At 39.5% G+C, this 15,465-nt stretch overlaps 1 pseudogene; it reads right to left on the bottom strand.

The window, feature by feature from the left end:
• Positions 1-13,154: 13,154 nt before the first annotated feature.
• On the bottom strand, positions 13,155-14,609 carry LOC148845591 (tryptamine hydroxycinnamoyltransferase 2 pseudogene; annotated as a pseudogene).
• Between the last annotated feature and the right edge of the window lie 856 nt (positions 14,610-15,465).

Raw genomic sequence — 15,465 nt, 5'->3', positions numbered from 1 at the left:
CTTACGAGGACTTGGTGCACCTCGAAGTTGGTGACTTTTGCTATTATTACTAGGGCATCGTCGTATGGTGTCTACATCCCTTTGAGGTCATCATTAGTGAAGATAATGGGGGTGTCAAGCTTCGTTCTCTTTGGTGTTTGGTCTTCGACTTGGTTGAGTCAAGCATAGGCCTTCTAGGCTAAGGAGCTCTCCCCACCCGAAGCCACTATGCCTGATATAACAACAATGACTCCAATCGAAGGGTCTCGGTCTACAAGCGCATTAGCACAAATAGGGTTGTTTCTGTGGCCTCCTTGCTACTAGTCGTCCACAAACCCACAGAGATATCCTTATCGAATGAGGTTTTCTAAGTGGTTATAGAGGTTTTGGCAGCTTTTGGTGTTGTGGTTGTGGCCTTAGTGGAACTCACAATACTTGTCTCAACTTCTTTTGTTGTCCTAGGACTTCATCTTCTCCAGCCACTAGATGAAACGATGATTGTAGATCTGCACCAACACCTCGGTCCATGTTGCGTTGAGGGGGGTGAAGTTCTTATACGTTGGGGGTGGAGTCCTCGGCCTGCGGTCTCTATGGTGATCCAATATGGTTGTGGTTGGCTCTTCCATTGTCTCTGTCTCAGTGCTTTTAATTGTGTCACCCCTCTTCTTCCTATTTGTGTTGTGCCTGGGTGTCTGGGCTTCTTTAGCATTGATATACTTTTGTGCATGAGTCATGAGTTTCATCAGGCTGGTAGGAAGATTTTCCACAAGGATAAGCTGAACCTAGCTGCCCGTAGCCCATTCATGATAATTGCTACGGCCACAGATTGGTCCAAGTTTTGGACTTGTTGGGTCTCAACGCTAAATCTTGCCAAGTACTCTCGCAAAAACTCAACATTTTCTTCTACACTTACATGAGGCTAGCCGACGTCTTCTAGTGCTTGCGGCTACTAGTGAACTATGCCAGGAACTACTCCCAAGTGGCTATTGATCATGGAGGGAGGGCAAAATACCATGGTCAAGCCACACCCTAGATTGTTGAGGCAAAAGCCTTGCACATCAAGACCTTAGAAGTGTCATGAAGCATCATGATGGCCTTGAAACCTTCCAAGTGATTGGTGGTGTTTGAGATTCCATTGTATTTCTCGAATTGAGGAGACTGCCATCCTGTTGGGGGCAGCTCGTCCATTATTTCCTTGGTGAAAATTGGTACATTTTAGGCATGTTGCTCCTTTGTGGGGCAAGCTCCCGTGATAGGGGTGCCTTTGTCGATGTGACTCTGCTCCAACTCATTCAACCACTATTGCATATCTGTGATCTTTGTGCCAATGCCTATATGCTTTTCCTTTGGGGCAACACATCAATCTTTAATAGAACTAGATTTAGTGTGAGAGGGCTACAACTGTTAATGTTGCACTTGTGGGCAAATGAATTTTGTGATTAGTGAAGGGATAGGATATCCATCACATGAACGCCCAAAGATTGCATAATAAGGGGGCGAATTTCAAAATTTTTCTCTCCCTTTAACTGGGAATTGCATTCCCTATTTAGAAAATCATATTTTCAATGATCATTTTTGAAACATGAACCAAACCAGATCCGAACCAAAAGGAGTAAGAGGGAGGATGTACTTGATACAGAGAAACAATATCTACCAATGGAGGTGTTCATGCCCAAGGAAGGATCCAAAATCTGCTCCCGCTGAAGATGGCGTAGTGCAGGATGGAGCAGAATCAACAATGTTCTTCAAAAGAACTTGGCCCTTTGCAAGAATCAACTGGATAGCTTGTGAGTACAATCCCAATCAATCTTTTCCCAAAAGATTGATATCAAGATCAGATCTTGATTTCTCCCAAGAACTAGAGATCGAACTACTAGAGGTGGCGGCTGCAGGAAGGAGGCGGCAAGAGAGTATTCGTAGGGTGCAGAATTCTCTTCTTGTGATTTCAGCTCTGAAGACAAGAGTGTGGTGGTTGTATGTCTAAAGGCTGCCGCCCCTTCCTCCTTTTATAATCTTAAAGGGATCAACTCCTAATCCCATTAGGAATTGCTAATCCAAATCATATTTGGATAAGAAGTCCCTTTAAGTGATAAGGGATAACTCTTATCTTATCTGCAGATTAGATCAGCCATCTCCTAATCTAATTAGGAGGCTTCTAGATCTAAATCAGCCCAGTCCTATCAGTTGATCCATCTTAGAATTCACCCCTTTAATTGACTGATCAAATCAGCCCAGTTCGAAATGGGCTTAAGGCCCATTTAAGGTTATGTACTCACTTATCTTTCCAAACTACTGCCCAGTTGGGCTTCCTTGTATGGCGTGGGACTTAAACATTGATCTACACATCAGCCACATGAGTTTGACCCAGCCTTTATTACAAGGCCTAGCCGAATACATTGTTATGGACTGTGCACCCCCTGAAACTCATCTTATGGGCTCTATAGGCCCAAAACTTACCCTAAGTGGTCCCTGGGCCAAACCACCATGTAACACCTAGGGACTGTGGGCAGATGCAAGATTATCCCACTAGGTATTATCCTCAATGGTCTTACACTTAACCTCTCAGCCCATGATGATCATACACTGCCCGACAAGAGATGACCTCTCCCTCGGCTACAAGGAACAGTGTTGTACTCTCTGCTTATATGGATCCCGGGAATTAAAACCTTTTGCAAATCATTTCGAAATCATAATATATATACTTTTATATCTAATATAAAATATATTTTGCAAAACAAATCTTAACGATTGAAATCGGCTGCTAGCAGTCTTGGTTTCCAACAGAGAGAGTGCATCCCCGATCATTACCTTTATCCGACAAAGGGGCTGATTTTGTCACTATGATCACCCACTAAGATGAATTCTCAGACTGTCCTAACATACCCAGGTTTTGACCCCCGCTAAGGATCTCACTGATTGGTATATCAAAGACAACCCAATCCGACACCTAGTGCAGTATCATAATCGAGTCTAGGGGTCGGGTGTAACTTTTTAGTTTTGCCCATCAATCTCCAAGGTCCAGGGCAATATTGGAAATCTGGTCAAGTTCATAGATTCAATTAATCCTACACTATACGTGCCTAGGGTCTCACCTTGGCAGCTGAGATAGGCCACCCCAACCGACTTGGTGGCACCACAGTGTTAGCCTTGTTAGGATAGGTCTCCCCAGACCAACCCACTGGCTGTGAACATTCTAAACTAACACGAGTCTCATTAAGTGTCCAGTTTAAGGGTACTACACAGAAACATACAAAGAGAACATGAATCAAATATGCACTTTTGTTCATTTACAATAAACTCATAAAGTACATCATTTTGATTGAAGCTAAGGGCATACAAAACTGTCTAACAATTAGAGCACAGGAGCAATGGGACCAAGAATGAATATTGTGGGCTTGGGTTTGAGTTGGAGACTCAGACTTCTGAGACAACTGGGGCTGTTCATGCTTGGCCTTTGTCTTTGGAGGATCTGTTGGGCACCTTTTGGAGTCCTCGATATGAGAATCTACCACAATAGGCATTTGAGGGGCACACCTTGCTGCCCTAGCGCCTCCATCATCATGATGAGGTAATCGACTTTCTTTTGTAGGGCATTGAACTCATCGAGGTCAATCTAGGTCAGTCGCCAAGCTTTGCGAGGGAGAAAGCTTTGACGTAAGGGGGATCTTCGAGATGAAGTCTGCTAGAGTTTTTGGATGCATTTTTTGAATGCATGTTTGCTTTCCATGCACGAAGAGTGAAGAAATAGGGAACATGCTTTTTGTACCATTTCCTATAGACGATGCCAATTTGATACTATCTGATCCAACTAGATGATGCCAAGGTGCACAGATAGAGCTGTGCACCAAGGTCAATAAGCAAAGAATGTTTAGAGCCTTGAGGATGTGATCCCTAGGGAGGCACTCTAATGCTCAAGTCAATAAAATGGAAAGAGAAGTCAGTTGGGCCGAGCTGTAGAATGGCGAGTTGGTCTAAGCTGAAGAAAGCAATAGGGGAGTGAAGAGGTCTAGAGTGTTGAATGTCCTTTATCATGAGGGGGAGATGCCTTTAAATAGATGAGAGTTCATGTTGTAGTGTTGAGGCCATCACCAAGGTTCTTGGAAGGCTCCACCTTCCTCGACAGGGGCCCTTATCCTTGTCCGCGTAGGACTTCAATGTTTTTTAGATTCCCTTAGGGATCTTGGACTGAGGTTTCTTTGAGCTTATCCATCCCGGGGCTTAAAAAATTTGCCCAATCGTCTGGTGAATGTTGATTCTTACCACTAATGTGGCTGATGTATGTCTGCCAAACTCGTCTGATATGGCATACACGTGGTGAGAGTGGACAGCTAAGATACAACCCAAACAGTAACCAACCCCAAACCCTTCCTGGTTCCTAATGCATCTTTCCACTCTTTAGCAAGCATCAAGTCACGCCCCCAACACGCAACTCCTCTCAATCTAGCCTCTAGCAACATCTTATCTTATGATAGTTGACAACATTTAGTAATAGTCATCCCTAGCATCAACACCAATTGATTAAGGTGATCCGATCATCTTGGGTTCTTTGAGGGGTGGATAGCGACCAACATAGAGAGGTTGCATGATAAAGAACTGTAACCAATTGTAAAACAAGCTCTCTCATAAGAAAAGAAAAAGAAAACATAAAGACAAAAGCTTGATTCCTAATTAAAAATAGTGAAGATCTAAGCAATAATGTCACCATTTCAAAGCTTCAGCTCTAGATAATTTTCTTCTCTTCTGATAGATGGGTTTAGGTCACTACATGGAAGGACTTTTCTTAAACTATGCTCAGCATTAGAAAGCTTATTCATCTATGTTAATGTGACATATTGATCCATCATTTCTTTTACTTGGCTGTCATCCCCTTCCAACACAAAACCCAGTAAAGAGGTTTGTGGCCCGTGTTCACGAATTCCTAGCGATTGAAACAACAGAGACCCAAAACTCCCTAAACCCCATACATTGCCTTTTGAGCCTAGACACAGAATTACTACGAGCCTCTAGTTTTCCACCATCTTAGTGCAGGTGAGGCTGAGAAAGAAAGCATCGCTATTGGAGATATACTATTTAACATATTCCCTTAGGCTGCATTAGGAAACGATGCAAATGGAGTGTAAATTTTAGTTTAGGGTAAATTTACATTCTAGTTCATTTTTGCCTGTGTTTGGCAACGCTACATTTATGCATTGATAAATGACAGACCAATGCACGTATATTTACATTAATAATAAGATGGAAAAGTATATCAATAAAAAAGAAGTAACTTTGCATTCAAGTAGGATTTTGATAAAAAAAAAAAGCATATGCTTTATTGGAATTCATGTTTGCATCCATTACAGCTAAAAGTATGTTTGGTAAGAAGGTAAATTTATCACCGCAAAACTAACCCAATTTTGCATTTTATATAAACTGTTTTACACTCTACATATTTGCATTCACATTTATTTACATCATTTCTAAACGCAGCTTTAAGAGCAATTGATTCATGCCTGAGGCAAATGGGGTTCTTGTCTGAAAGGGATTTTCAGATCTGGATGAGTTGGGACATTAGTCCAGTGATCTCAAATGCTAATGCCAACATTGGATATATTACCCATTGGTTGTTGTAGTTGCCCAAACCAAGTCTCTCTTCACAGCCATGGATTTAATGGGTGAAAGAGATGGGAATGAGGAATTGGTGTTATTGTTTTGTTTGGAAGAATGAAAGGCGTGGAGAAGACAAGGAGAAGAACAGATTAAAGAATAGAGTTGCACAAAAGAGGAGTTTCAAATGCCAGCCTTTATTACTTATACTTGCTTCAAATCTGAAAGTGAAGAATGAAGAGTAAGTGCATAGGACCATTTGACCAGATAGTCCGGCTCGCGTATCGGCACGGACCAGCCCAGTACGATCTATATATATTATTTATATATTTTATATGTTTATACATATAATATATAATATATTAATAAAATAAATAAAATTTTTCAATTTTATTATATTGATTTATTTAATTATTACTATGTATATATATAAGCAATTTTTAGTTTTTATTTTCAAACTTTTTAAATAAATAGCTTTGGCCTGGTCTAGCCCAAGGCTTGGCCCACGAACCAGCCCGGCCTGCAGCACGGCACGAGCTTGGGCTGTGGGCTATGCCAGGCCAAGCCCCCAAGTTATCCTAGGGGAAGGCGGCATGGCCTGGGATGACCCACATTTTACACGGGCAGCCCGCAAGCTGTTATAAATTATAATTATATAATAATATATAATATATTAATAAAATAAATAATTTTTTTCAATTTTATTATATTGATTTATTTAATTATTACTATGTATATATATATATATATATAAGCAATTTTTAGTTTTTATTTTCAAACTTTTTAAATAAATAGCTTTGGCCTGGTCTAGCCCAAGGCTTGGCCCACGAACCAGCCCGGCCTGCAGCACGGCAAGAGCTTGGGCTGTGGGCTATGCCAGGCCAAGCCCCCAAGTTATCCTAGGGGAAGGCGGCATGGCCTGGGACGACCCACACTTTACACGGGCAGCCCGCAAGCTGTGCCGTACCGGCCCGTAATGGGCCGTTTACATCTCTAATTGGGATGTATTGTTTGCGTTGAGACCATCTCGCATGCGAATTCAAAATTTAATGAACAAATAAAGAACTTAGAGCAATGGCAACGAGAACATATCCTTGAGCAAGGCCCTTGAGGTCTGGCGATTTGCAAATGTACTCAACCACTTCAACCTGTTGAAATCGTGCAGCAATATGAAGAGCCAACATGTGATCCTTGTTTCTGATACCAACGCATGAACTATCGAATTCCAGTAACAACTGAGCTTCCTTATGGTAACCCATGTACTTCGCAAAGTAAGTGGAGTGGACTACATCCATCTGTGTTCACCTCACGGGCCATCGCTGGCCTTCGTTCCAACATCTTTCGTATTATCCTTGAGATTGATCCAAATAAATTGGATAAAATATAAAATACACTCACACATTTAAGATAAGACTGACGCAAAATAAATCACTTATATTTTAGCCTTTTTACCCATGTTTCCTAGCTTTTGAATAGGTTTTGGCCCTCAATAAAAACTCCTAGCTCCACCCCTGTCTTTGTTGATGCTAATTAAAAAGAAGACGAAAAATTTTATTTATATTTATCAAAATCAATGCCTATCATTTGCAAACCAACAAAGCTTATTATTGTCACAATTACACAGCTCCATGCAGGTTTAGGGCAGATTTACGCTGGATCGGTTGGTTGGAAGCACTCAGGATAAGGAATAGTAAAGAGGCTGGCAGAAATGGTATTATGATGGGGCAGGGTTGGGTTTGCATGTCCTGTCTTCAGGGAAAGGAGATCTCCGAATTTTCCTCACCTGTTCCCCAACAAGGTTAGAAATCCCAGCCCCATACCTGTTGTCGTAGAAAATGGGGGATCTATAAGACTGCAGCTCCACCATGGGAGGGATACTTGAAACCAATTTAAGATCATTCGGTAACCATAGTTTAAAGGCTGTTCATGTGGAGCCCACCTCGAAAAGCCTGAGTGAATGCCTTCCTAAGGCTCTCATGCAACCGCTTTTAGCTTTGCAGGATGGACCCCACATAAAAAGCCTACAAGTAATATTTGGTGAAAACCCAGAAAGCCTATCAAATCACTCTCACATGAAGCTAGTTAGTAGTTTATTTGAAATAGTTTGGTTAAAATAGCTCAATCAAAGCTGAAAGCTTAAAACCCTCTCAAACAGGGATTCGGATTTTTTAAACACAATAGTTGTTCTGTAAGTTATGAAACCCACTGTTTTTAAAATCGGACCAGAAAAACCAGGAATCGGTCACCTGACCAGTTCCATTTTCCTCTAAAACCGTTTTTTTCCTCAAAATCATTGATTTTGATCAGCAAACCATTGAACTGGCCGATTAACCGTTCGAATGGTTTTGACCGTTTTCTTTTTATTTTTTTTATTTTTTTGTTAGAACGGATTCATTTTTAAAAACCATGATCAAACCAATGGTAATGCCCTATACTTGTGATAAAATATAGGGAGAATGACTGATCATCCCAGCTCAGAATTCTTTAACCCCACTTACAGGGGGGATGAATCTTGACCAAGGATTGATGCCAAATCCATAGGTAGGATGCAGTTTATAGGGAGACTGTAATTCAGAATTCTGTAGTAAGTTGCAAAGTACTTTTCTCTAAAATATATGGGGCTCATAGTGAGAAATTAAATGCATATGGGTTCCACAACTCATTGATCATTCATTGCACTCAGCTAATCCCTACTCCCCAAACAGACTCTTGATTTCATGAAAGCCCAGGAAAAGAGGAAATGAATATAAAATTAAGAAACACTAATAGGAATCTATGAAACAAAAATAACACATAATTAAGATTACATACCGATAAACACTGTCTTAACACACTTTCAACATGATCTGTATCCACACATCACACCATGTAAAATCCTGATTTCATCCTCATATTGTCCTCACAACCCTTCCAGTCATGTATTGGGAACATTTTCCCATGAATGAAAATATATAAGTACCCAGATGTTGGCTATAATGTGAGGACAAAATCCAATCTCTTATGTGTGTACACAGATAGTAGTGGAACGTATTTATTTATTTATTTTTGTTGGGAGGAGATCTGGAAACCTTCTCTGGAATTGAGATTTTTATCTCACAAAGCCTCACATCAACCTTACAAGCACATCCCACTGTGTATAGGGAACATCTCCCATGAATAATAACACACAAGTATACAAGATACTCCTGATGTAAGGTTGGAATGTAAGCTAAGATTGGTGTGAGGAATAGATCCAGACCCCTTCCTTTTGGGTTTGATGTTAAAACCCTTGAAGGAATCCAATAGGATTGGGTTTCCTTTGTAATAAAAACTCATGGGTCTCTTGTAATAGTTGAGATTGGATCAGGTCCAACATAGGGTTCCAACAACCAGTCACAACAACCTTTGCAGTTGTACATTGAAAACATCTCACCATGGAGGAGAAATAAGATGCTTCTGATGTACAGTTGGAAAAGCTGTTGTGACTGGTTTTGGGGACTCTTATTGGCACTAGACCCAGTCTCGTAATAGTTGTATGATTATGACCAAGCAATGTTTTACTTCATGCATGATAACAATTGAAACAAATCAACTTTTATTAACATTAATGTTTACATGCAATCTAAACAAACAACATACACTTAATGTTATTAACAACTCCAGTTACATTTATATAAATTGAATATATCACATCCACTAATATACGTTTATATAAAAAATAATTTTTTATTTTAAAAAAATTATAAAAGTAAAAATATTCATAAAGGGATAATTATTTTGGCAATTAAAAATTATGAATTTCATATGATATACATCTTCAAAATTTTAATATATTTGATATATTTTAAGTTAAGATTATTTATATTTAAAATTTATTAATTGATATTTTAATTTACATTTTATAGTAACATAGTGTAAAAGTTCCAAAAGGTGGAAATAACATTAAGGCTCAGTTTGGAAAGAGTACAAATGCAAATATGTACAGCATAAATACATACAAAATAATACAAAATATAAGGTTTTGCACTCTACATATTGGCATTTGCACTCATTTTAAACTCAGCCTAAATTTTTCATGGAGAAAGTAAATTCAAGTATATTTAGTGTAGCCATCAATAAATAATACCAAATATTAGTGCCCAAGTCGAAAAATAATAGGGGACAACCAAATATAACTATGTATTACTTGAAAAATAATAGTGGTATGCTCAAAAGAAGTGGGAAACTAAAGCACAAGTTATGCAAGATCTATTAATCTTCTTAGAAACTAAAGCAATAGAAGGCAAGCAAAGAAAGAATCAATAAGAAAGTAACCTACTCTGATACCTTGTTCCAAGAGTGCAAGTGGGAGAACAAGAGAGAGAACTGATTGGTGTGTTGTGTTCAGTGAGTCACATGCCCAAACAGAAAGAGTATATATATTATTGTATAAATGGAAAACCTTTCCCTACAAGAATAAGTACAGAATGTACAATTGTATACAAGAATAAAAAGATGAAATTACAATATTAACCCCATCTTCTTTATGATAAGTAATAACTCTCTAAAGATCACTCCTTTGGTTTACAAAAGCTAAGTGTATGCCACACCTAGAGTCATGTATAAATTAAATTAGAAAATCAAGTTTAACATGATAAAATTCATGAGTACTTCTCTCATATTTCTGTGTTTTTGATAAACTAAAAAATTAAAATTCGTTTTTGACAAAAAAACAACACATTTTGTGATTGAGATAATTTTTTTGCTTTTAGTGATTGAGATAATTTTTAATCTTCTGTGAACTTTTTTAAAAAATGACTCAGTGAAAGAAGATTTTCCTTTCTAGCGGCAAGTTAGGTGTTCAATCATACAGGTCAAATGGGTCAACTTGTGATATCATAAATCATATATAAGTATAAAAACAGAGAAAATGCAGAAAAATATAAAAATTTTAAAGAAAAAATTGGGTTTCTCTCTAATATCATGTATTTATTATATTAAATAAAAATAAATGTGATAAATGAGAATTATTATTAATGATGAAAAAAATAAAAAATACAAAAAAAATTTAAAAAAAATAGAACTTATGTCTAACATGTGATGGCCAAACAGTTTGACAGTTCAACTGATTAGTGCACTACTACAGCACTGCGTGGACTGAGTCAACATTTTTTGCAAGTAAATGGTTGTCGAGCTAAATGGACCTGGAAACTTGGCCCAATGATAGGTCCAACAAGCCCGTTCAGCCTCTCAAGGAAAACAATGCTTCTGTGTAAACCAACCAATTTCTGTCACTTGGACAAGTCTTATGATCAATTTTGATCATTAATTGGGTATGGACCTCTTTAAATAAGCCAGATAATGCTCCCAGTCCCTTCAGTCCATGCCAGGCTACCAGCCCCATATTCCTCCTAATGGCTTACTTTTAGGCTATGTTTGGTTTGAAAGAAAAAGTAAGCTTATACAAGCTTACAAATCTTGTATAGGCTTCCTGCATTTCCCTTTTTTTCCCTACTTTTTACCTTCAAACCAAACATAGCCTTAGTGGATATATAGCAATAACCACGACGCCAAGATCACGGCATGTCCAGGCTTCTATCCAAGTGCAATTCTTTTTAGTGTTTAGATTGGGGTTTTTATTTGATGTAGGAAATTAAATTAAGTTTAATTAGTATTTCTAAATAAACAATCCGATTTATCAAAATATATATGACCCACATCTCGTGATGGGTTTCTTATTTGAATTGGGTTGTACTTGAATTAAGAGTAAATTAAGTTTAATTATAATTTCTAATTAACCACACTTTTTGATATGTCATTAATCTTGAATTAAGAAACGACACTATTTTAAAGTTTGAGTGAGACCTGAAGCACTTACATTTTTGTTTTGTTTTAAAAACAAGTAGGAGTGCGACTTGGGCAGGTGGATTGCCTTTTGTCAAAATTTGAATGGGCCCAGTGCAAAGGCCACAATGCAATGTAATATGCTACTTTGGACCAACTCGAGTTGTACCCCTAATTCAGGCTCCGTTTTGATAACCTCTTGCTTTTGTACTTTGGTCGTGGAAAAAAACAATTGAGCCCAAAAGTCTTTTTGAGCGTCTGATAAAAGAATTGCTTTTAAAAACATTAGGCTCAGTTTGGAAGGATTATGAATACAAATTTATAGAGTACAAAATCTTGAATTTTGTATGTATTTTCACTGTACATATTTGTATTTGTACTCTTTCCAAGCTGGCTCAGCTTGAAAGGAGTACAAATACAAATATGTACAGTGCAAAATCTTGTATTTTCTATTATTTTATATGTATTTGCAATGCACATATTTGCATTTGTTCTCCTTCCAAACTGAGCAATAATTACAATTTGAAATCAATACACTTTTGAGCTCCAAAGCTCAAAGTTTAATATTAAGGACAAAAAAAAAAAAAAAAAAAAACAGAAAAACACTCAAGGTCTAATTGCTCGTTTGGGAGGGGTGAAGTTTTGCTTAAACTAATGTTTTAAACCCGCCATTGACCTGACTTGTTGAACCGTTCGAACCGTCACCCAGTCAGGATTTCGGGTCCGGTTCAGTCAAGACCCTCCAGATGGTCAAAAACCGTTGATTTGGTCAAGAACCATTTGGCCCGTGACCCAGGTCAGAAATCACCCCAATCGGCTATCAGAGTGCAAAGTTATGACCTCCAAAATTTTGTATGCATTGAGTGTGCAATCCATGACCCGGTCACCAAATCAAATGGGTCAACGGTCAAACTGACCGAATCGAACAATTCTTGACCAATGAACGATTTTTGATCATCTGGCGGGTCTTGACTGAACTGGACCTGGAATCTTAACCGAGTGAAAGTTCGAACGGTTCAACCGGGCAGGTGAACGCCAACTCTTTTCACTTAATTGTTTTGAAGAAGCCACTAAAAAGAAACTTAAGCTGAAATGCCATATTTTGGGATAACTATTTTGGGCTTCATCAGAATTTCAACAAATGTTCCTTATTGACTGATTGGATGGGCCGGCCCACAAAATAAGCTGCTCAATGGAAGCCTACCCATTTAGTCACTTTCATTGAGCTGCTTTGGAGAGAAGTCACTAAAAAAGCTTCTTGGAGAACATTTGCTTATAAGCTATCAGGTAGGAGTAGGACCTGCCTCGCTAAGCCAAAAGCCTTAATGAGAAAGCCCTGATTTGGGCCCTTGTGCTTTTGGGGTTTTAAAGCATAAATGGAACAATTTATCCAAACGCAACCTTACATTATCTTTGAATTCATTTGGATTAGGAGTGCAACTTGAATAATCTGTGGACTGGTTCTGCAGGTAGTGCACGACAATCACGTATGGAAGTGTGAGTTGCGTTTATAGTTAGTTGTTCTGTGGTTCCTTCGTCCAAACCTCAGCAACAATCAAATCCATGAATAAGTTTCCGATGGTCTTCATCACGCCTAACAATCCAGCGTAGCCTGAGATGGACAACGACTGATTCTAACTCTTATCGCTTAATTTTTGTCAAAGAGTAGTTTTCTTAGTTAATAAAAATAAACTTTGATTATTATTCCTTCTTGTATAAATAAAATTAATACAATGAAAGAACCCAATACAATTCTAATCTTCTTACAGTGAACCCAAAGAATTTAACTATGACTTGCGTCAAAAAGAACAGCACGACGATAAGTGAAGAACGGGAAAGCTTGAGAAATCTCAGGCGCCAGCTTAAGCTTCCCTGTGCAGCTTTTCTAGTCCAGAGAGTAGCAAATCTGTTTGAAGAGCTCGACGTGTTCATGCAAGAGAGCAAGGAACACATCCACAGCGCCTTTTTCCTTGCAGGAAGGCACAAAAATCAGTAACCCTTCAACAGGCAAATCTGGAGGGAGAAAAGTACAGGGCCATCCGCCACCAAAGTCAAGATCGTGGAAATGAAAGCTCAACCAGCTATCCACCTCCAAGTTGGGACACAACGAGTCTCCAATCTCTGGTGCTGTGGCCACCAATTCTTCTTCTTTTCCTTTTGATAACTCTCCGAAGTCGATAAATGATCGGAAATACTCATTGTCAACTTTAGCCACGGCCTCATGGATTGCCTTAGCGATGTGGGCATGGCTCTCCCTCAACAACTCCTTGGCCGTCAACCTTGGGTACGCCCAGAGCACCAAGTTGCCGAAGTACTCCATCGGCACCTGTGGCTTCATCCGAGCTCGGCCATTCACCGCCACCCTCACCTGGGTGTACTCATCCGGTGCAAGTTCACGTGCTTGTGTGATCTTCTTCCACATATGTGACAGAAGGCACTCGAATGTGCTGAAGCGTTGGTTCCCTTGGCAGACCTGAGCCTTGAGCTTGGTCACGAAGTCAGCCGAGAGATGGACAACCAAGTTTGCGATGGAGGAGGCATTACTGTTGTTCAACGTATTGCTCTTTCGGAACTCGATGGAAGAGTGATCGAATTCCACTTTGGGTGGGCTTCTTGGGACACAAACAGCATCTCGGTCGTGATAAGGAAGTGTTTTAATGTCGAGTTCACGAACCAAGCTTGCCCATGCGATGGTGAAGAAGGTAATGGACTGGCCATCAGTAACACGGTGGTGTGCAGTTAAGCCTATCACGACACCACCACAGGCGTAACGATTGAGCTGAATCTGCAGTAATTCCTCAACACCGTCTAAAGGTGGGAGGAGCCTGCCCAGGTCGGAAGCCGGAGTGAAGGGCAGCTGCTCGGCAAGGGTTGTTGGTACGTAAGTCTCGATTACGCGGATACCGGCGTTGTTTAGAGTGATGCAAGTGCGGCCTTGATCGTCGGTCACGTACCGACCGGCGAGGTGGGGATAGTGGACAAGGGCTTTGGACAGTCCATCCTTCAGGACTTCATTGGATGGCATTGGTGCTCTGAAGGCATACAAGATGGGGACATGAATATCAAAGGCTGCTTTGTCGAAGATGTTGAGAGGTATCAGAGCATTCGTGGTGGGATAATCTGAGGAAGAAGCAGCCTTCAAGAGGGTATTGTTGATTAACCCAATAGCCATTTCTGAGCTTTTCGTATACAAAGTCTAATGCAGCAGGCTGTAGGAATTGCTTTCTAATAAATTAACTAAGGCTAGCTAGCTAGCTCGATGTGAGTCTCTGAAACAACTGATTTGATTATTTATATAGAGAAACAATGAAGTCATGGTCAAGCAACCATGTTTAAGTTGTAAGTGATAAAGGTTTGGATATAAATAATTAATATAATTGTTGGAAGGTGAAGACCGGAAATATAGTTGATGGATCCTGGTTTCCGGATTTCATCGGTAGTCAAGGCAGCTGGTAGTGGTAGGGCGGGGTTGGTGAAGGTCAAGACACCCAGCCCCATGACTCTGAGCCTGTACTCGTCGTCTCCTAATATTAGTACTATACGTAATAGTCTTGATGTAAGGAGTGCTGATCAATCTGATTATGCTCTATTGTTCGTCAGAGATTTTCTGATTGAGGCGTCATGATGCTTGTTTATTTTATTGGCCAATTAGTGGGTCTGGTCCGATCAGATGGGCTGATATAAACGGGGACCAACGTCAACATTCTGAACAGAAGGCTGCTGCGGGTAAATATATTACACGTTGAGTTGATTCAAGACTGGTCTCCAACTCTCCGCCTGCAATATCATTTTTTGAAAGCCCGACTCGGAAACGGAATGGTTGCGGCCATCCGTTTTAGGATAAGCGGTTAAATCATTCAGGTCAAATGGTTTGACGTGTGATGTCATAAATATAATAATGATAATGTAAATATTAATAATTATATTATAAACTTAATTATTAATGAATTTTTCCTAACTCAGTTTAACCCTTTAACAGAGCAACTTCTTCCCTGGTATACATTAATTATATTGTTAATTTGTCTGAACGAATCAAATAGTTGGATTCTCTTTCTAAACCTAGCAGTTGTTGAGACAATGACTTGACCCAACTTCCGT

The sequence above is a fragment of the Nelumbo lutea genome, chromosome 7 (genome assembly GCF_056320005.1).
Source record: "Nelumbo lutea isolate HS-2025 chromosome 7, American lotus-T2T, whole genome shotgun sequence".
Classification (NCBI taxonomy): Eukaryota; Viridiplantae; Streptophyta; class Magnoliopsida; order Proteales; family Nelumbonaceae; genus Nelumbo; species Nelumbo lutea.
The sequence above is the reverse complement of the archived record's forward strand: the minus strand, read 5'-3'. Positions and strand labels throughout refer to the sequence as shown.